At 41.5% G+C, this 22,285-nt stretch overlaps 1 long non-coding RNA gene across 1 annotated transcript; it reads left to right on the plus strand.

Moving 5' to 3' along the window:
* The first annotated feature begins 6,912 nt into the window (after positions 1 to 6,912).
* Positions 6,913 to 10,813, plus strand: LOC147378942 (uncharacterized). The gene is made up of 2 exons (XR_015170079.1): positions 6,913 to 7,126; positions 9,363 to 10,813. It is a non-coding gene; the product is annotated as an uncharacterized LOC147378942 (long non-coding RNA).
* Positions 10,814 to 22,285: the final 11,472 nt, after the last annotated feature.

The following is a 22,285-nucleotide window of genomic DNA, read 5'->3' on the forward strand; positions in this document are numbered from 1 at the left end:
TGCTCTTCCACTTCATCCTTTGTATTTCCACGTCTCAATTGTTGAATGAGTTGACCTCACTTCAGACTTACCATGCACTGATTTAAGAAACATGTCTGACGACATCATCCTTCCTAACAATATATAGAAAGATTTTTAAATAATTTTAATGCCAAATTTTATTCATATATTGCCATTGTTTTACTATGTCAAAGTCTGGACATATGTTAAAGTTGGGGTTCCTAGATGCCCTTCTAATTGGTGAAATCAGAATCATCTTCTAGCGCTTTCTTCCAGAAGATTCTAGAGTCAGAATCTTCTTCTAGCACTTTCTTCACAACAAAGTTCCTGTAAATAGCCACACAGGCATGTAGAACTTTACACACACACACACACACAATTTTGGAGACTATACATATTTTTTACATGTGCAGGATAACCAAACAACATGGAGGAAGGTTAAGAAAACAGGCAGCCTAGAAAGAAGTTGAGTTTGTAGTGAAGAAAGATATTATGGCAGAGGAATGGCAAGACATAGCCCATCACCTGACCAAGTTCCTGAGGTTATTCTGGGGATTGGCTCACAAGGAGTCACACAGAGGGGAGCCAGCAATTTAAAAACAAATATCGTATATTAACATATATGTGAAATCTAGAAAAATGGGATAGATGATCTTATTTGCAAGAGGTAGATGCAGACATAGAGAACAAATATATGGATACCAAGGGGGAAAGTGATTTGGGTGAAAGGAATTGGGAGATTGGAATGAACACATACTCCACTGATCCTTGGTATAAAATAAGTAGCTAATGAGACTGTACTGTACAGCACAAGGAACTCTAATGCACTGCAGTGACCTGAATTGGAGAAGGCAATGGCACCCCACTCCAGTACTCTTGCCTGGAAAATCCCATGGATGGAGGAGCCTGGTAGGCTGTAGTCCATGGGGTCGCTAAGATCGGACACGACTGAGCAACTTCACTTTTCACTTTCATGCATTGGAGAAGGAAATGGCAACCCACTCCAGTGTTCTTGCCTGGAGAATCCCAGGGACGGGGAAGCCTGGTGGGCTGCTGTCTATGAGGTCACACAGAGTCGGACACGACTGAAGCGACTTAGCAGTAGCAGTGACCTGAATGGGAAGGAAATTCAAAAGGGAGAGGATATATGTACGTGTACGACTGATTCATTTTGCTGTATACTAGAAACTAACACAACATTGTAAAGCAACTATACTCCAATAAAAATTAATTCAAAAAAATTTTTAAAAAAACCTAGAAGATAGTGTATTTCCCTCCCTATAGATTTTAAAATTTTATTTCCTGTAGATTTTTTTATGCTTCCTGAGTAGGAATTCCTTTTACAGCTAGACCAAAAGCTGCCCTCATTACATTTATTCACTCATTCCACAAGCATCTATTGAGCATACCTGCTCCATGGGCAATGTAGTAGAAGACGGGGAGCCAGCTCAGTCCACATGCTGATCGGACACCTGTTGTGGACATCCATTAGCCACAGCCCAGTTCTCAAGATCCAGGGTTCTGAAAGCAGAGAGGCCATGGACAGGTCAACTGGGGGCTATTTCAATACCCCAGACAGTATCAGGAGACTGATCAAAAATGAGGCACACTTTGGCTGATGGGTTAATATTTGCTGGTGATTTATTCCATTTAACTCATCCCCAGGGCTGCTTTCTTTTCCTCTCTTTACCCACCTAGTGGTGAATGCTTCATTTTTTTTTTTCGCTGGACTTGGGCCCCATGCATTAGAGGAGTTTTGACTTTTTCAGTCTAGTTCTGTTTTCCAAGGTCAGCTAGGAAATAGAGCCATTATTTATTCCTTGCTTGTCTCTTTTCGGTGAAGGTACAAAAGCAATTCTTATTTTCTTTCTGCTGGTCAATTAAATGTAATGACATTGTAAGAATAGTGATGGGAAATATTTTCCTGCATGTAATTTTTTTCTTACATCCGAGTTCTGTTCTCTGCTCAGACACAGAGATTAAAAAAAAAAAAAAAAGCCACAAGTTATGAGAAAATTGGGGGAGGATGCGCTCTCAGACCTCCCTGGGTGGCTATTACCAAGAGAGCATAGTAACAAAACACTCATGCTTAGAGTCAAAGTGACAGCAACAACCAAATCAGCAAAATCTGGGGTTCTATATGTTATTGTGTGGATCCTTTAAAATAGTTAACCAAAAGATTGGAACTAAAAAATTTTCTTTTTATTTACTTGGATTATGTGGTGAATAAATAATTGGCAATTTCATCTCTTGTGACATCAACACATGGATAGTGTTACTGTGTGATTTAAAGGCAACAATGAAATGAGCTAGATGTGTGTTTTTATTGGTTTTAATTCAATAAAAACCCAAACTGCTCACTGGAATCTGTTCTAGTTGGACCCCCTTTTTGGGATAACTGCTTACAATTAGTATTATTATTTGAATAAGAATAAAATATTTGACCATGCAGACAATAGGTCTTTCTCAACCACACTGTTCCTTTTTTCTCCTCCCAGTTGCAGGCATGGGAGAGATTTAAAAATATCTGTGGGCTTTGGCACACATTTTGGCTGGCAAAGCAGTTCGCCAGCTGTCCCAGTCTGCTGTCATTTTCCATGTCTCTCTTGACCCTGCGCTTCAAGTTTTGGTTATTCAGCACTGCAGTCCTTCTCAGCCTGCCTGGCACCTCCTAGAAGCCATCACGGCCTGATGCTGTGGCCTCCCTACTCGGTCAGCACGCACACAACACCCCCATGAGGGAAGGCGCAGTTTCTGAGACACCCTCACAGGTACATTGGTTCTATTAAGGGGAGATTTGAGGACAAGTGTGGGGTATTTATGGAACAAAAACATCATCCCCCCCATCAGTACATAGTGCCTAGCTAGGCCTCTATAAAATACAGGAGTTAATAGGAGTGACAGGATATTAGGAAGAGGATAACCAACTTTTCTGGAAGAGTGTGTTTGTGTTTAACAAAAAGGAGTATAAATGTTAGTCATGGCCACCTGGAAGGGTTCAAGTAAAAACAGCAAAGAAAGAGTGTAGGAAAATACACTGGTCTGTAGCACTGCTCAGGAGGGTAACAAACCTCCAGCTACGTGAGTCTGTTGACAACTTGAAATATAACTCGTCAGAATTGAGTTGTGCTGTAAGCGTGAAATATACAACAGATTTCAAAGACCTAGTATGGAAAAAAAAGAATGTAAACTATCTCATTAATAAATACATGTTGAGTTTGGGATTAGCAGGTACACACTGCTGTTTATAAAACAGGCAAACAGCAAGGACCCACTATATAGCACAGGGGACTATATTCACTGTCGTGTAATAATCCATAATGTAAAAGAATCTGAAAAAGGAACTGAATTGCTTTGCTGTACACTTGAAACTAACACAACATGGCAGATTGAACTGTCTTTCAGTAGAAAATGAATGAATGTTTAAGACAGAGAATATATTGGTTCTCACTAGGTTTCTACCGCTACATAAAAATTACACCAAAACTGAGTATCTTAAAAACAACAGTGTTTCTTATCTCAGAGTTTCTGTAAGTTGGGAATTTGGGAGCAGCTCAGGTGGGTGTCTTTGGCTCAGAGTCTCCCGTAAGGCTGTTATCAAGTACCAGCTGAGGCTACAGTCATCTGAAGGCTCAAATAAGGGAAGGATGCACTTGCAAGCTCACTCACATGGTTGGAGCAGGACACCCTCAGTTCATCTTCCATCTAGCAGTTCATAAGGTGGAAGTTGGCTTCCATCAGAAGGAGCAAGAGAGAGAAGACAAGGTGGAAGCCACAGCCTTTTTATAAGCTACTCTCAGAATGACCTCCTATCATGTGGCTGTATTCCATTCATTAGAAACAAGTTTCTAAGTCCAGCCCACCCTCAAGGGGAGAGAATTACAGAGGGATGTAAATACTAGAAGGCAGGGATCACTGGGAGCCAATTCAGAAGCTATTTTCCACATGATCCAATTTTTTAAATTGGATTCAGATAATATTACCTCCAAGACTGCGTCTATATTTTCTCTTGCATTCATGGAGATTTATCTAAAAGTCATGAGAGATGTGAGGTGAGAATAAACAGGAGGCTGGAAACTGACGTCATGACAGACTCTTGAACTAGATGCTTTTATGATATTCACAAGAAGATTCAGAGGTAGGTCCTTACTGCTGCCATTTTCAAAGAAGAAAACTGAGGCTCACAGAATCAGATATGGGACAGAGAGCTTTGTGGCTTGATACTGCTGCTGCTGCTGCTGCTAAGTCGCTTCAGTCATGTCCGACTCTGTGCGACCCCAGAGATGGCAGCCCACCAGGCTCCCCCATCCCTGAGATTCTCCAGGCAAGAACACTGGAGTGGGTTGCCATTTCCTTCTCCAGTGTATGAAAGTGAAAAGTGAAAATGAAGTCCCTCAGTCGTGTCCGACTCCTAGCAACCCCATGGACTGCAGCCTACCAGGCTCCTCCGTCCATGGGATTTTCCAGGCAAGAGTACTGGAGTGGGGTGCCATTGCCTTCTCCATTCCTACAAATATACATTGGAAACAGAACTGTAGGATTTCTTTTGATTATATTTTTTTCTATTAGTTTCCATGCAACTTGACACTAGAACTGAGTATTAAAAATAACTCATCTATTTTTCAATTATTAAAATAATACATGTGCACAAAATTAACAAATTATAGAGAATTGGAGGTATGAGGAGGGCTTCCCAGGTGGCAATAGCGGTAAAGAACCCATCTGCCAATGCAGGAGACATAAGAGATGCGAGTTCTGTCCCTGGGTTGGAAGATCCTCTGGGGGAGGGGATGGCCATCCACTCCAGTATTCTTGCCTGGAGAATCCGTATGGACAGAGGAGTCTGGAGGGCTATTGTCCATGGGGTCACAAAGAGTCAGACACAACTGAAGCGACTTAGCAGGCATGCAGAAGCGTGAGGAAGGATACACTGTGATGGTGGTTTAGTCGCTAGGTCGTGTCCAACTCTTGCAACCCCATGGACTGAAGCCCGCGAGGCTCCTCTGTCCATAGGATTTTCCAGGCAAGAATACTGCAGTGGATTGCCGCTTCCTTCTCCAGGGGATCTTCCTGACCCAGGGATCGAACCTGGGTCTCCTGCATTGCAGGCAGATTCTTTACCGACTGAGCTATGAAGGATACACGGTATTGCACAATTAAATATATTAGCCCATGCTTCCCTGGTGGCTCAGTAGTAAAGAATCTGCCTGCCCATGCAGGAGACACGGGTTTGATTCCTGATCCAGGAAGATCCCACATGCTGCAAAGCAACTAAGCCTGTTCCCCACAAATATTGAGCCTGTGCTCTAGAGCCTAGAAACTGCAAACACTGAGCCCACGAACCCACGAGCCCTGCTCCACCACCAGAGAAACTGCCGCAAAGAGAAGCCGGCGCACCGCAACTAGAGAGAAGGCCTTGTTCGCGGCACCTAGAAAAACGCCTGCGCAGCAATAAAAAGAACCCGGCATAGCCAAGATAAATAAATAATAAATACAATAAAAAAAATATATATATATATATATATGAGTCTTATGTTGTCAGAGTAAGCTTTGGCCAGTAGCAGCAAGGCGAAAGTCCATCTCCACGGTGACAGAATCTAAAGAAACTGGAGGGCAGCAGCCTTTACGAGGCTCAAGAGACCAGCAGTGTCTTGCTGCTTTAGGAAGATCCCACTTAATAAATTTCTGGGTAGCACAGGGCAGTAATGTAGGTGAAGAGGATATCAAGGAGATGGCCAGTGGCTAAAGGTTAATGCTCAGTCCTTATAATTCAATTGTTCCTATCCTTTTTTTTTTTTTTTTTACAGAAGTGAAAGTTGTTCAGTCGCATCTGACTCATTACGACCCCATGGCATGGAATTCTCCAGACCACAATACTGGAGAGGGGAGCCTTTCCCTTCTCCAAGGGGATCTTCCCAACCCAGGGATCGAACCCAGGTCTTCCGCATTGCGGGCAGATTCTTTACCAGCTGAGCTACCAGGGAAGCCGTTTTGACAGAAAGCTTCTTATTAAAGGCTTGTGGCCTTAAACCAACAAGTTAAGTGAAGCCGCTCAGTCGTGTCCGATTCTTTGCGACCCCAAGGACAGTAGCCTACCAGGCTTCTCTGTCCCAGGCAAGAGTACTGGAGTGGGTTGCCATTTCCTTCTCCAGGGGATCTTCCCGACCAAGGATCGAACCCAGGTCTCCCGAATTGCAAGCACTCGCTTTACCCTCTGAGCCACCAGGGAAGTTGTGATTTGTTTTCTTGCTTGAACCAACAAGTACAGAATCCTAATCCGTAATAGCTAGAATCCTAATCTAGCTGTGTAGAATCCTAATCCTGTATAGCTAGAATCCTAATCTAATCCTAATCCCGTATAGCTAGAAGTTTTAAAGTAGACATGTTCTAGAAATGATTGGACATATTTGACATTAAGAATCAGAGGCCTAAAGTTACAGCCACCTGGAGAACAGGAACCAGAGCTATTGACATCTGATAACACTTGATATAAATTAATAAAACATCTAAGTCCTGCGTGCCTGGGGGCTCACTGTAATGTTTGTAATAAGTAGAATGAATGCTGCTGCTTGTTGGAACTCAGGCCTTTGAGCCCAGGGTCCTTGGCATCCTCTACGTCTGAAAGTGTTCTTGAACTTCAGTACTGTTTCACTTGCACCAACAGAACTTGTCTGGGAAAATATCTAACAAGCCATGGTAAGAAACATCTCACTACAGCTGTACCGCCTGCCTTCTCTCGGCCCCAAGTTATCCGATCTTGCTCTTGTTAGTGAGGCGTGTCGATGAAGTCAAACCCGAGTGTGTGCTTTGCTTTCGAGCCCCAACTGATGACAGCCGTGCCCAGTTGATTTAATGAGCTGGGGGCAGATAAAGGCGAGGATTTGCAATGTTAGAAGTGTCTTCCCAGGTGAGAAGACAAAGATTGCTGACATGCCTCTTTCTCACAGCCCGGGTGCCCAACCCGGGCCTGGAAGCACATCAAAGGCCATACTTACCTTCTTTTTATGCTCTGGGTCTGACTCTCTCCCTCTCTGATTGCATGCCTGCGCTCCTCACGAGTTGAACAATGGAGCTATTATGCTCTTGGGAGAAGAAGGAGCCTTACCTCAAAGGCCAGGTGCCAGGGGTAAGTTTCCTCGTGTCCAATGACTGTGTGGTAAATGGTTCAGGCTTTGTTTTTCTTTCTCTTCTATTTTTTCAGTCTTTGCTGTCAGGCTGCCAGACACTGGCCCTGAGCCCATATCAGCACGGGGCATCTAGTTGTGTTACAAACTTGAGTTCCATTGTCTTTCACTCTCTCCCAACCTAGTATCTGATTGTATTTCTGTCTCCTTATCAGTGCTAAAGAGCAAGGGCAAATCAGCTTCAGTAAAAATTGAACTGCAGTCCCAAAGTTCCCATTTCATCACCTGAATCCAAATTGTTTTCTATCGCTGATTGGTTTGGATGAGGTGAAGGTGATTATAAGAACAAGGAAGGAGGACAGCGATATGGTTTTTACCTTTGAGTGACAAAGCTGCACACTGCCACTGGCCTTCTCCATTAGCTCAATCAAAACTTATCAAGGGAAAACGAGAAAACAAATCCCAAGTGGATGGCAGTGAGTTCTGGCTACACAGTGATGTTTCTAGCCTGGGGGACAGGTGTCTGCTATGAAACGATGACAGTATCTGCCAGAATGTTTTTACTTAGCATTGATGCTAATAATGATAGCCAATATTGTTACAGTTGTCTTAAAACATTGTCTGAAGCACATTATGTATATTATCTCATGAAAGTGAATGTGTTAGTCTCTCCATTGTGTCTGACTCTATGCAACCCCATGGACTGTAGCCTCCCAGGCTTCTCTGTTCATGAAATTCTCCAGGCAAGAATACTGGATTGGGTAGCCATTTCCTTCTCCAGGGCATCTTCCCCACCCAGGGCCTGAACTCATGTCTCCAGCATTTCAGGCAGACTCTTCACCATCTGAGCCACCAGGAAAGCCTACAACAACCTTGGCAAAGTAGTAGTGTTGATTACGTGTTATTGAAGAAGACTTGGGAGGTTGGCTAGATTAACATCACATAGTCCCAAGCTAAAACTTGGTGGCTGATAGATCTGTTTTATACCAAAAGTCAACCTCTCAACCACTCTGTTAGAATGGGAACCTCTCACCTCCACCGGCTATTTAAGGAGAATCAGTGCTCCAGACAGTAACAAAAGCGCTTCAAAATACAATGCAAATCGATGAAGGTCCAGGTATTCTCACAAAATCTACACGCAGGGACTTGATTGCTTTACTTATCTGTTGAGCTTGAACAACCCAAGTAGTTGGGTCTCTCCCATCTCACCAGGTGTTTCAAGCAATTGAAGAACTCTGTGAGACAGTGGTATTAGCTAGCAGGGTGCGAGATGTGGTCACTAGCTGACCTGCTTAGTTCAGTTCATCCCTGGGGTCTAGGCTCTAGGCTTGCTCGGCCTTCCTGACTGACAATCCCCTGAACCGTACGTATGTGTGAGGATGCCTGTCCCGCATTCTATCACCGTCTTTGCTTTAGAGTCCCTTCTAGGTGCAGAAAATCATTTTATTGGGCTGAAAACTGTATAGATTCATCTTTGTGACCAACGCTGATTACAGCCAGAGTCCTCAATTACTCAAGATTCAGAGTTTAGCCCAAATGCCACTTCTGTGGCTTCTGGAAAGGAGAATGGCCTCATTTTCAAGTTTTTCAAACTCATGGTTTGAGAGGGGTGAGAATGAGTTTGGGATATGGGCTCACGAACAGGTGGTCAGGGCACAAAGTCTCCTCTGGCTCCTTCTCAATTCCTGTTTCTGCTGAATAGTTCTGGGTTATGTTTCCCTGTCACTCCATACACAATGTTCCTCTGGGCTCCTTGGAACCAGACAGAAGGGTTAACCAGACAGATCCTTTAGTGTGCTGTCTCATTATGATCCTTTAACGTGCAGTCTCACACACATGCACGCCCCTCTCTCTCTCAGACATATTCTGTTATTCACATACATTCACACATACACAAACACACACACACACACACACACACTTACTCTCTCCCCCTTCTAACAAATAGTTACTCTCTCATATATACACACACACAGATACACAAGCTCATCTCTCTCCATCTCTTTCCTACTTGCACCACATTCACTCTCTTTCTCACACACTTATACACATGTACATACTGACACACATGTTCACACTCCCTTTTCAGACACACATCCAGGTGTTTCTCACACACAACACACTTCTCAAACACCTGCATAAACAAAACCTGTATATAACATCCATGTGCTCCACAGACATTACTTGGGGAGAGGTGGAAAGATATTTTATATCACAATTTAGCTATGTTTTTTCCAGGAGTCATGTATGGATGTGAGAGCTTCTTTATGAAGGTTGAGCATTGAAGAATTGATGTTTTTGAACTGTGGTGTTGGAGAAGACTCTTGGGAGTCCCTTGGATTGCAAGGAGATCAAACAAGTCAATCCTAAAGGAAGTCAACCCTGAATATTCATTGGAAGGACTGGTACTGAAGATGAAGCTCCAATACTTTGGGCACCTGATGGGAAGAATTGACTCTTTAGAAAAGACCCTGATGCTGGGAAAGATTGAAGGCAGGAGGAGAAGGTGACGACAGAGGATGAGATGGTTGGATGACATCACCGACTCGATGGACATGAGTTTGAGCAGGCTCCAGGAGATGGTGAAGTACAGGGAAACCTGGTGTACTGTAGTCCGTGGGGTCACAAAGAGTTGGACATGACTGAATGAGTGAACAACAAAAGTACTTAAAATTAAAGATGAGATTCTTGTTCATAAAAGTCCTTCAGGAATTTGGGGATGCTCTTCACATTTCCCATCTTTCCCTTTCTATTCCCCTCTCTTCTTTCTCCCTTTCATCTGTAAATTCCAAGTCATATCCAGGTAAGAGCTATTTAGCTATTGATTTGTTCCTTAATCTTCTGCCTCCAGAGTCTTCACTGCTATTCACAGTAGCTTTAATTATATTCACATCTCCAAAATTTAAAAAAAAAGTACTGTATCATTATTAAGCTTAGTATTGCAATATCAAATAATTCTCTCCTAGTATTGATAAGTAGCATTAATTAATCATGAATTATGAATTCAAATTTGTAGATTAGTCTAGAAAGTTGTTTCTACCACCAACTCTGGGAAGAGTGCAGCTCAGAGAAGGCTGTTCTGCCTCTTTTATTTATCCTGGATATAGACACTGTCCATATCCTAATTCTTCACAGTAAATCTACAAATGGGCTAAGGTGATATTAAGGTTTACTGAAGAGCTGTGGCACAAACTTGGTAGGAGGTAAAATTAGGTATCCATCATTTTTCATTATCCATGATATTTCCATCAGAAACAATATTAACATATTACTGCTTTTCCCTTCCACATTTCTTCTATAGGTATCTATTTCAATAATCTAGCTTTGTATTCTGCTCTTTCAACATTAAAACAGCTTATGCCATTATATAATTTTAAAGAATCTTTGTTTGGTAATTCCATAATATTCTACCATATGGGGATTCCACACTTTATTTATTTTCTATAACAGATATATCCTTATGTTATCAAATTCTACCTTTTTTTAAATTGACAATTTTAAAAATCAAATAAATTTTGCATGTAGCATTGTACAAGTTTAATATGTAGTGTGTTACTTTGAAATTTTATGTACGGTAATATGATTGCAGATGTAGAGATATTTATCATATTACATAATTATAGTACAATATTATATTGTTTATATTCAGTATACTGTGCATTAAATGTCTATACTTATTTGTTACCCACTATGAGTTTGTATCCTTAAATACCACCACCCTTATCCCTTCATTCCCCGGTAACCACCATTTTACACCATTTACACTGTTTTACCCTGTTCTTTCACAGGTTAAACTTTTTCAGATCCCACATATAAATGATATCTCACAGTACCTTTCTTTGACTTATCTCGTTGAGCATAGTGTGCTCAAGGTCTGTCCATCCATGAGAAAGGTCACAGATCTCCCTTTCTCATGCTGGAAGAACCAAACAGACATCTATCCAAAAAGAACATTAGAATGTTCAACACAAAAATGATGCTCAAAGTCACTAATCAACTGAGAAACGCAAATCAAAACCACAGTAAGTGATCACCTCCCACCTGTTAGAATGGCTATCAACAAGAAGACAAGAGATAACAGGTGCTGCTGAGGATGTGGTGAAGGGGAACCCATTATAGGTGGGAAAGTAAGTTTGTCCAGCCACTACGGAAAATAATCTGGAGGTCCCACAAAAAAATTAAAAATAATATACTATATTAATATTCATAACAAACAAGATATGGAAACAACCCAAATGTCCATTAACAGATGAATAGATAAAAATGATGTGCACATATACAAGATGAAATATTATTTAACTTCTACTTTTATAATAAAATAAAGTACTCTGTGATGAATAATTTTGAATATGTCTTTATGCATATCTCTGATTAAATCCATATTATAAATTCCTGGAAGAAACTATTGAGTCAAAGGATCAACTATTTTATGCTCTAAATAGTTACTGTTAAATTGTTTATTAAATAGATTGGTTTCAGTTTATGCTTTCACCTGTAGAGTATGTGATTAATCCCTCATCAACATTAAATAATCTTGAAAAATACTTTTGTTGTCTTTTGAACAACATACTAATAAATCCTATGAAGAGAAATAAAAATGTAGAAACATGCATGGGTAGATTTTGAATTAACATGATACCATTTTTTATTTCAATTGAAGTACAGTAGAGCATCTGTTTGGCTGACAAATAGATATGATTAAAAAATAAAAAATACTTGATTATAGTAGATTCAATGTCAAAATAGCAACATTTGGTTGTAAAGTCCTTGTAATCTCATTACCTGTCCACCGACATACTAGTTATATTAACCTGCTTTTTCTGATATAAAAATATGGCTTTTGTATGGTTTTATTTGTTCTTGGAGAAAACAAATTTACACTTTCATGTAAATAAAAACTCAGAAACATACCATCAGAGAGCATAAGAACAACATAAACAGTAATTTAAAATCTGATAAAAAAGATTGAGATTTGGAAAAAATGTTCAAGATAATGAAATTGCAGTTGTCAGTTTCCTAGAAAAATTTGTTCCTATGGGTGAACTAAAACATCAGAATTACATTTTCAAACAGAAGAAGTACATTTTACACTTTATATAAAGGATGAGAGTTCCATTTGACAATTACATAATACAGTTCCATTATGGTAATTGTATCTCTAAAAAGTAATATGAAGAATTTGCTCTGTTTATAAGCCTTGGGAGCAATTTCAAGTTCCTACTAATGGCTAAGACTTACAGGACAAAAATTAAACCTGAAGTGAAAGTGATTTATATGATTCTCATATATAGGCTAGTTTCATAGATTTCTGTGGCTTAGTTACAATGACCTATAACTTGTGTGAAAATCACCTACAAATGTACACACACACACACACACACACACACATATATATATACATAGCTGTTAAAATAAAACTAGACAACATAATTTAACCACAAAATTCACAGTTGCTAAACCAAGACAGTTCTAATTATTTAACCAAAGAAATGCAGAATAGTTTAACCACATATAATATATATATAATCAGAAATATTAATTTAATATTTGTATCTAAAGCAGTTCATATTGTAAAAAGGTTGTTATTTATTTTTAATTGGAGGATAATTGCTTCACAATGTTTGTTGGTTTTTATGCCATATGAAAATGTGAATCAGCCATAAGAATACATATATCCCCGCTCTCCTGAGCCCCCTCCCACTCTCCCCAATACCATATCTCCTGACTACAACATTGACCCCAGACTTGATGATAATAACTTATTGTAGCTGCATGTGCTTAGCTAGCCTGGTTTATCCCTATGCTCTTTCTTCTGCAATAACGATATTTTTCAAACTTTTTTTCAGAAACTTTAAGACATCAATAATTTTATTAAAACATGATGGTTCAATTAAGTGGAATGATGATACTAAATAAGTTTGTTTACCATGAAACCTTAGTCTTGCCTAAAGGGAAATTGTTTACCGGAACAACATTAAATGAGAAAAATAATAGCAGTGCTGTGCTATCCAGATTGTCTCTGTGTCACTGTGTTGATGTCTCTGAAACACCAAATATAGAATAAGGGGGGGATGACTTTCAAGCTGGTTCTATCTGGGTACAATGATAATTAAATAAGCTATCTTCTATCCAACTGCAGTATCATGTTTGGCAGCATGCTCGTAATAGATGCTAGTTAAGCAAACGACACAGTGGATGCTATATAGAACTCTATTGCTGTGAAACAGTATTACAACTTAATGGCTTAAAAAACACACATTTATCATCACAGTTTCTGTGGGTCAGGATCCTGGGCACATTTTTCCAACGTTGTTTGCTTCAAGGTCTCAAAGCTACCATAAACGTGTTGACTGGGGCTTCAGTCTCATCCGAGGTTTGACTGGGGAAGGATTCAATTCCACACTCACACCATTCTTGATGTAATTCAGTTCCCTGTAATTGTAGGACTCAAGAGCTTGTTTCATTGAGGATCTCAGTTGGGAGCCATTGCAGGCTAGAGACTGCCTTTAGCTCCTGGAGACTGCCCCTCATTTCCCACTGTGTGGAGTCCCCAACATGATCATTTACTTCTTAAAAGCCCACATGGAATAGAGAGACTCTATCAAGATGGATGATACAGGTTTCTGTAGTGCAATCATGTTAACTACATACACAATCCCAATGCCATATACCTTGTCATCTTTAGCACAGTCTATTGATTAGCAGCAAGTCACATGTCCTGGCCACATTCGAGATGAGAACATCAAACCAGGCTATGAATAGCATAAAGCAGGGATTGTGGGGTCCACCCTAAGAGCCTTTCCATTACAGATGGGTATTCAGGTACAAAGTGATGCCTTTTAACATGAATGCCCCTACCCCTTTCCTAAAGGAAATTAGAACAAATATACCCTTTGAATGATTCCTTATTGTCTACTGCATAAAGAGGCTGTGTCCTTTTATTAAGAATTTTGCATTTTCTAATCCACAGACAACATTTGCAGAAATTGAGACTGATGTTTTAAAACTGTGGTTACATCTTTAAGGAATATTTGATGGTGTAAGATGGGGAGAATCAATTATGAACTATAGTACTGATGGTGGTGGTGGTTTAGTAGCTAAGTCGCGTCTGACTCTTGCGACCCCATGGACTGTAGCCTGCCAGGCTCCTCTGTCCATGAGATTTTCCAGGCAAGAATACTGGAGTGGGTTGCCATTTCCTTCTCCAGGTGGTCTTCCCGACCCAGGAATAGAACCCAGGTCTCCTGCGTTGCAGGCAGATTCTTTCCCAACTGAGCTACAAGGGAAGCCCACAGTACTGATAGAGTCACAGTAACAACGGTAACACATAATAGTTGTTTATTTGCTGAGCATCAACTTTATGTCAGGGATGGGGCCAACTACATACGTATGCTGGTCAGGAGAAGTATCACAATTTCTGTTATGAATGCAATCCTTCCATAGAGGTGGGCAGGGGCTGATGACGTGACTCTGACCCTCAGCCACACTTGATTGGCCCAGGGCGGTCACAAGCCCAGGGGACCAGTGAGTCTTCTCACACCACTCTGGGGCTGACTGTAAAGGGTAGACTGCTTCCTCAGGCTGTCCTTGGGCTTTTCACATCACAAAGGAAATATGGCACTGGTGAGAGATGATGCTTAAAAGATACCAAGAAGAGACATGACAAGCTGGTGATGCAAGGAAGTGAAACTGTAAGTAAAATGAAGAATCAGAGACTGAAGGAATAGAACCTAACACCTGTTAGTTTAACAGTTATCTGAGTGCCTAAAAAATGTGCCAGGCTTTGTGCTGGATGTTAGGAATTTAAAAGGAGACAAGATACACAGGTCCTTGTCTTCACAAAGCTTAATTCTACTTGCTGTTGTTCAGTCACTAAGTTTTATCTGCCTTTCTCTGGCCCCAAGGACTGCAGCATGCCAGGCTTCTCCATCCTCCACTATCTCCCAGAGTTGGCTCAAATTCATGTCCGTTGAATCAGTGATACTATCTAACCATCCCATCTTCTGTTGCTGCCTTCTCTTTTGCCTTCAGTACTTCCCAGCATCAGGTCTTTTCCAGTGAGTCAGCTCTTTGCATCAGGTGGCCAAAATATTGGAGCTTCAGCTTAAGCATCATTCATTCCAATGAATATTCAGGATTAATTCCTTTAGAATTGAATTGTTTGACCTCCCTGCAGTCCAAGGGACTCTGAAGAGTCTTCCCCAGCACCACCATTAGAAAGCATCAATTCTTCAGCACTCAGCCTTCTTTATGGCCCAAGTCTCACATCCATACATGACTACTGGAAAAACTATAGCTTTGACTATACGGACCTTTGTTGGCAAAGTGATGTCTCTGCTTTTTAATGCACTGTCTAGGTTTGTCATAGACTTCTTTGCAAGGAGTGTCTTTTAATTCCATGGCTGTAGTCACTGTCTGCAGTGATTGTGGAGCTCAAGAATAAAAAAATATGTCACTGTTTCCACTTTTTCCCCTTCCATTTACCATGAAGTGATGGGATCAGATGCCATGAGTCTTAGTTTTGTGTTTTTTTAATGTTGAGTTTCAATCCTGGCTCAGACAGTAAGGAGTCCACCTGCAATGCGACCTGCTCCAGTATTCTTGCCTGGAGAATTCCATGGACAGAGGAGCCTGGTGGGCTACAGTCCATGGGGTCACAAGAATAAGATATGACTGAGGGATTAACACTTCTCACTTTCAAGCCGGGTTTAATTCTACTAGGGAAGACAAAAATCAAAATCAAAAAACTATCGCTTTAATCTGTGAGAGTAGAATATATGTCCACACTCTGATCCAGCAACTTCATATTTAGATACATACTTAACCACAAGATAGGTTCTGAAGTCTACCAGAAGGCGTATACAGTTTGATTCAGAACAGTCATAAACTGGAACAGTCCAAATGTCCACCAAAAGTAGAACAGCCTGGAACTTGAGCTGTGTAATATTCACAAAATGGAAAATTACAGTCATAAGGAAAGAGAACACATTATTTTAGACATGACTGCAGGATGAATTTTACAGCATTCTGTTAAGTGAAAGGAATCACACAACAGGGTATGCATGACATGTGATTAAGATTCCATGAAGTTCAAGAACAGACAAAGCTAATCAGTGGCTGAGAGAAGTCAGAATGGTTCTCCCAGCCGGAAACAAGAAAGGAAGATGTTGTGGAGACTGACTTGGGAAGGATGCAGGGAAATATGGGATTTTGTCATGTTTTATTTCGTGATATGCCTGGTGGTAGCACAGATATAGATGTGTAAAAATCCATCGAGCTGTATATTTATAATCAGTGCACTTGAGTATATGTTATACTGCAGTGCAAAACAAACAGACAAAAATAATCACACACCATGCTTTCCGAAGAAGACGATCATAGAGCTGAAATGGCAGAACACTGCAGAACAATGATCTGCTTTTAGAGTGGTCTGCAGGCATCTCTGTGGTGGTGCCATTTTCCCTGAGACCTATGGGATGCAAAGGAGCTTGTTCTGGAAAATCAGTTGTGAGAGCTGTCTGGCAGAGGGCACGGCATGTGCGAAGGCCCTGAGGCAGGATGCACCGAGCATGAAGCACAGCTCAAAACTAACGTGAAGAAAGTGGCCTGAGGTGAGACAGAGAAGCAGGCAGGGAGCGGGCCACTCAGAGCCTTGGAAGCTGTAGGAAGTTTAGGTTTTATGCTAAGTTCACTAAGAAACTATCATCAGAGGGTAGTAAGCAGAAAAATGAAATGAGCTCATTTGTAGTTTGAGAAGCCATCCTTTTGACTGTAGGTGCAGCACGGGCGGGAGGCCAGGAGTAAAGAATAGATTCGTGGTGGGAGATACGAGTCTTGGGGGGAAGGGGAAGTGGCAGATTTGCGATGGAAATCTTGACTTGGCATCAACAGAACTAGCTGGTGTTTGAGTGTGGGGTGATGGGTCTGCCTGGCTTGGCTTGGGTGGCCCGGAGCACAACATTCTGAAATGTGGAAAAGCAAGGAGCAATGGGCGTGGGGGCAGGCAGGAAGCCTTAGAGCCACTTTGAACTATTTAAACTTGAGACATCTATGCTCCAAGTGGAGGAGGAGTTGGATACATTAGCCTGGAGCTCAGCTGAGAGCCTTCACCATTAAAAAGGTCTGTTCACCCTGGGAATGGAGGTGCTCAAGCCCGGGCTGTGTCGGGGGAGAGGGAGAGAGGAAAGAAAAATGACAACATAGGAGGACAGGCGTGACCATCCCCTTGTGATGCCATGAACCTGTGTCATCTGAAAGGAAGTGAAAGCGTGAGTTGCTCAGTCATGTCTGACTCTTTGTGACCCCATGGACTGAAGCTCCCAGGCTCCTTGTCCATGGATTTCTCCAGGCAAGAATACTAGAGAGGGTTGCCATCCCCTTCTCCAGGGGATAGAACCCAGGTCTCCTGCATTTTAGGAAGATTCTTTACCATCTGAGCCACCAGGGAAGCCCATCTGAAAGGGGACCTGAATAAACCTCATGGTACTCATTCTAAGAAGGTCCTGGGTTCTAACTTCCAATTTGAGATATTTCTTCACTTCTTTGGGTATAGCCAGCCTCACCATCCCTTCCTTCTAAAAATGCTAGAACAAACAAGTTTCTCATTCTTACAATAATAATAATAAATTAAAAAATTATTTTTGGCTGTGCCATGGAGTTTGGGATCTTAGTTCCCTCACCAGGGATGGAACCCACGCCTCCTGTAGTGAAAGCAAAAGTTGTAATCACTGGGCTGTCAGGGGATTCCTAAAAGGAATCAACTTTTAAAAATGGCCTCATTCGAGGCTTACTAAAGTTCTGAGATATTCACATGTCCATTTGACAGGTGAAGAGCCTTAGCCTGGGGTTAAGGAAGATATCCTGTGTCAGGCAGCTATTAAATGTCATGACTAGAGCTTGACATCAAGTTCCTTCTAAAGGGTGGGCATTGAACCACAGAAAGAAGAGGGTGAAGGCCACATCTGCTTACCGTTTATGCCATCTGTCTCTCCAAAATGGGAATACTAAAGTTACCCTTGCGTTGACACAGCTGGCAAAGAAAACAACCAGTGTCTCACGGTGTTCAGGCCAAGTTCGCTCCAGTTAGAGGGCTCTGGTCACTCCCGGGATTAGAACAGGAGAGTCTTTGAGCTTGGGTGGAAGCAAAGGCCAGGCCAGGTTCCAGGATCCTGAGAGGAACATAAATCAACTGTCTAGCCTGAGGACACGGGGCAATGAGCAGCAGAGGCCTCAGACCAGCCCTCCTCCAACACAGTTCTGCGGTCACCCTTGGAAGGCGTCTCTCCCGCCCCTTGATGGGAACAAAATGGTGACTCATCCCAGAAGCTGCCCTGTGCCCTCTACAGATCATTTTATGTTAATCCGTGTGGTGAATAGCATATACTTCCCTCCTGTGGTGCATCCAGTAACAATGATCCAATTCTTCCGTGATCACAGATTTCTGAGTTAAGGAACTCTGAGGGCTGTTGATCAACACCTGAATAAAGGATGATTTTGTAAACTGTGAGACCCTGAGTGGGAAAACAAATCTAATGAGAAAGTCCCTAGAAACTGTCCTTTCTGAGCGAGGCTCAATACTTTCAAGCGCACTGCATCACACACACACACACACACACACACACACACACATTATGTATATTCTTTTCAGTAATGAAGATATGTGATTGGCTCCACTTTGTAATTACACCATCTATTTTGATTAAGGCATATGCATCTGTATGGCAAGATTTATAGGTGGTTTTCCTTGATGATGTCTGTGACACCCTGTTTACTTAAATTATTTTTTTCTGTGTATTTTGAATTCTAAGAAAATCAAAACGCGAAAGTAGGTGCGTCAAAACTTCCTCTTTTTCCAGAACACGTCACCTCTTTCCCATGTCATTGCTATTTCTCTTCCCTTTTCCAAGAGGACAGAATCATCCTTTTCTTCAAATGGCACCCTCCCTTTTCTGCCCAAGCCCCAGCGAATTAGTTCCTGAGGACGTCGTAACAAAATACCACAAGCCATGTGGCTCAGAACAACAGAATTAGACTCTCTCACACTTCTAGACACCACAAGTCCAAAACCGAGATGTCAGCAGACCTCTGGGACTCCAGCTGAGTTCTTTCCTTGCCCTTTTCAGCCTCTGGCTTTGATGACACCCCCTGGAGTTTCCAATCTTGCAGCCACATCACTCCAGTCTCAGCCTCTGTCTTCACATGGAGTTCTCCCTGTATGCATGTGTCCAGACTCTCCTGTTCTTAAAAGGACACCAGTCATATTTGAATTGGGGCCCACTCTAATGACCTCATCTTAACTTGATTACATCTGTGAAGACCTTATTTCCAAATAAGGTCACGTTCACACATACCAGACATTACAACTGCAACATATCTTTTGCTGTTGTTGCTGTTCAGTCACTATGTCCAACTATTTGAGACCCCATGGACTGCAGCACACCAGGCTCCTCTGTCCTCCACTATCTCCCGGAGCATGCTCAGATTCATGTCCATTGAATCGGTACTGCCAACTAACCATCTCATCCTCTGTCACCCCCTTCTCCTCCTGCCCTCAGTCTTTCCCAGCATCAGGGTCTTTTCCAATGAGTCAGCTCTTCACATCAAGTAGCCAAAGTATTGAAGTTTCGGCATCAGTCCTTCCAATGAATATTCAGAGTTGATTTTCTTTACGATGGACTGGTTTGGAGGGGATACATTTCAACCATTCAACCCATAACATCCTGTGTCACTTACATTTAGTTTGTAGTATGAGTTCAAATACCCCCACAAATATGACTTAAAATTTGTTTGATAATGCATATATTGAAAGCTTTGATCACAAAAATTATTTATTCAAATAAAATCTCAGTATTTTGAGGGAACCTCTGCATTAGCATGCGTACCCACATGGTTTTTTGCTCTTTCTCTCCTCACTCATTTACTTCTTTTTTTAGATATTTTATGATAAATTATAACACACCCTTTGAATTATCATGCATATGCATTCTAGAAAGAATTTTATTCCAGTTTTTTTACTTTTCCATTTAAAATAGAACAAAGAAAGAGACTAAAATATCTGGCCAATGAAATCAACCTCCTGTGGTGACCCCTTCATATTTTCCATATGTTATGGCCTGAAAAATTGTAAGACCAGAGCTTGTAGGATTCAATATTCTGTTGGCAGAATGGTGTATCGTTTAAGAACGTGGACTTGGAGGCCAGGAGAAGAATTAGAATCAGGCTGTCACTGACTCATGGTATATTTTGGGTTTTATTACTCAGCAACCATCAAGGGGTAGTTGTGAAGATGAAATAATACAGGGAGAGCACTCAGCCCCGGGCCTGGTACCTAATAGATGCTCATTTAACGACAGCTGGTTATTGAGTGGCATAAACCTAATCTGCTCATTGATTACTAGTTATAACTTTCAACATAATATTTATTTATAAGAGTTATAGAAAGAATTCTTTAACGATTTTAAAAAGTCTTAAACATGTGCTCTCAGTTTTGAGTAGAAATCAGGTTTGGGAGCTTGTATTTAAAGAGTTTCTGAACATGGCATGCATGCTTGTGTGCTAAGTTGCTTCAGTGTGTCTGACTCCTTGCAGTCCTATGGACGGTAGCCCGCCAGGCTCCTCTCTCCATGGGATTCTCCAGGCTGGAGTGGGTTGCCTTGCCCTCCTCCAAGTGATCTTCCCAGCCTAGGGATCTTACATATCCTGCATTGGCAGGCAGTTTCTTTACCACCAGTGCCACCTGGGAAACCCTTCTGAACATTAATGTTAGTTGCTCAGTCATGTCTGACTCTTTGCAACCCCATGAACTGTTGCCTGCCAGATTCTTCTCTACAAGAAATTCTTCCTGCAAGAATACTGGAGTGGGTAGCCATTCCTTTCTCCAAGGGATTTTCCTCACCCAGGGATCAAACCTGGGTCTCCTACACTGCAGATGAATTCTTTATCATCTGAGCCACAAGGGAAGTCCATTCTGAACATCAGAAAGTTTAATTTCATCCTGTTCTATTTTATAAACCCTCAAACACTGTAGTGCAAGAGGAGATTGAAGGCAGGAGGGGAAGGGAGCAACAGAGGATGAGATGGTTGGATGGCGTCACCAATTCAATGAATATGAGTTTGAGCAAACTCTGGGAGATAGTGAAGGACGGGGAAGCCCAGTGTGCTGCAGTTCATGGGATCGCAAAGAGTCAGATACGACTCAGCAACTGAAGAACAAATATTTAAGACAATGTTTTGGGTGAGATAGTCTAGGATATGACACTTTCTAGTGAGAGGAAAAGCATTTAACTGTGATATTAATCTCACTAGCAAGAGACTGACTTTTGCTCAGAAAGAGTGCAGGATTTGGCAGGAGATTGAATTGGCATGTGACATTAGGCAATCACTAAGCATTTCTGAGCCTCAATTTATTCTTCTTGAACCTGAAATTGTTCAGAGCTGAGAAGACTAGAGCTTAAATGCTATGACTCAGATTTTCAGGAAAAAAAAAAAAAAAAGAGAGAGAGAGAGAGAGAATGTTCCTTATTTTCCATAACTGATCTCATTCTGTTTTGGAGCTTCCCTATTCCCCCAAGAAAAGGGAAGAAGATAACTCAAGTCAGTCAGTATGAGTAGCTTAGTCTCTTCTGGTTTAAAACACACTCTTTCAAATTAACTCAGTCACTTCTGAGTAAGTGGTCAGTCTTTTGAGGATTTGAGTTCAACCTGTGGTTTCTCCCCAAGGCGCATCAGAATCCCTGCTGGATATCATCGAGGTATCAGTGTGGAAGTGGTGGGTGCTAGAACCACTTTGGATCCTTGGTTTGCCCCCTGGGTTCTCTCCAGCCCATGAAAGAAGACTGACACAGAAAGCCACTCATCACACATTTCTGTTTGTATGAAATGCTCAGAGGAGATAAATCTGTAGAGAGGAGGTAAATTAGTGGTTGACAGGGGTCAATGGAGCAGGGAAAAGAGACTGGTGCTAATGGATAGCGGATATGAGATTTCTTTGGGGGTGATTGAAATGTTTTGAAATTAGATGCTGGTGACAGTTCCATAACTTTATGAATATGCTAAACACAACTGAACTGTATACTTTTAAAAGGGGAATTTTTGGGTGTGTGAATTACATCTGAGTTCATGGGGTCGCGAAGAGTCGGACACGACTGAGTGACTGAACTGAA

This window comes from Bos grunniens, chromosome 1 (assembly GCF_055505025.1).
Source record: "Bos grunniens cultivar Pamir isolate PY7600 chromosome 1, Bosgru_T2T1.0, whole genome shotgun sequence".
Taxonomy (NCBI): domain Eukaryota; kingdom Metazoa; phylum Chordata; class Mammalia; order Artiodactyla; family Bovidae; genus Bos; species Bos grunniens.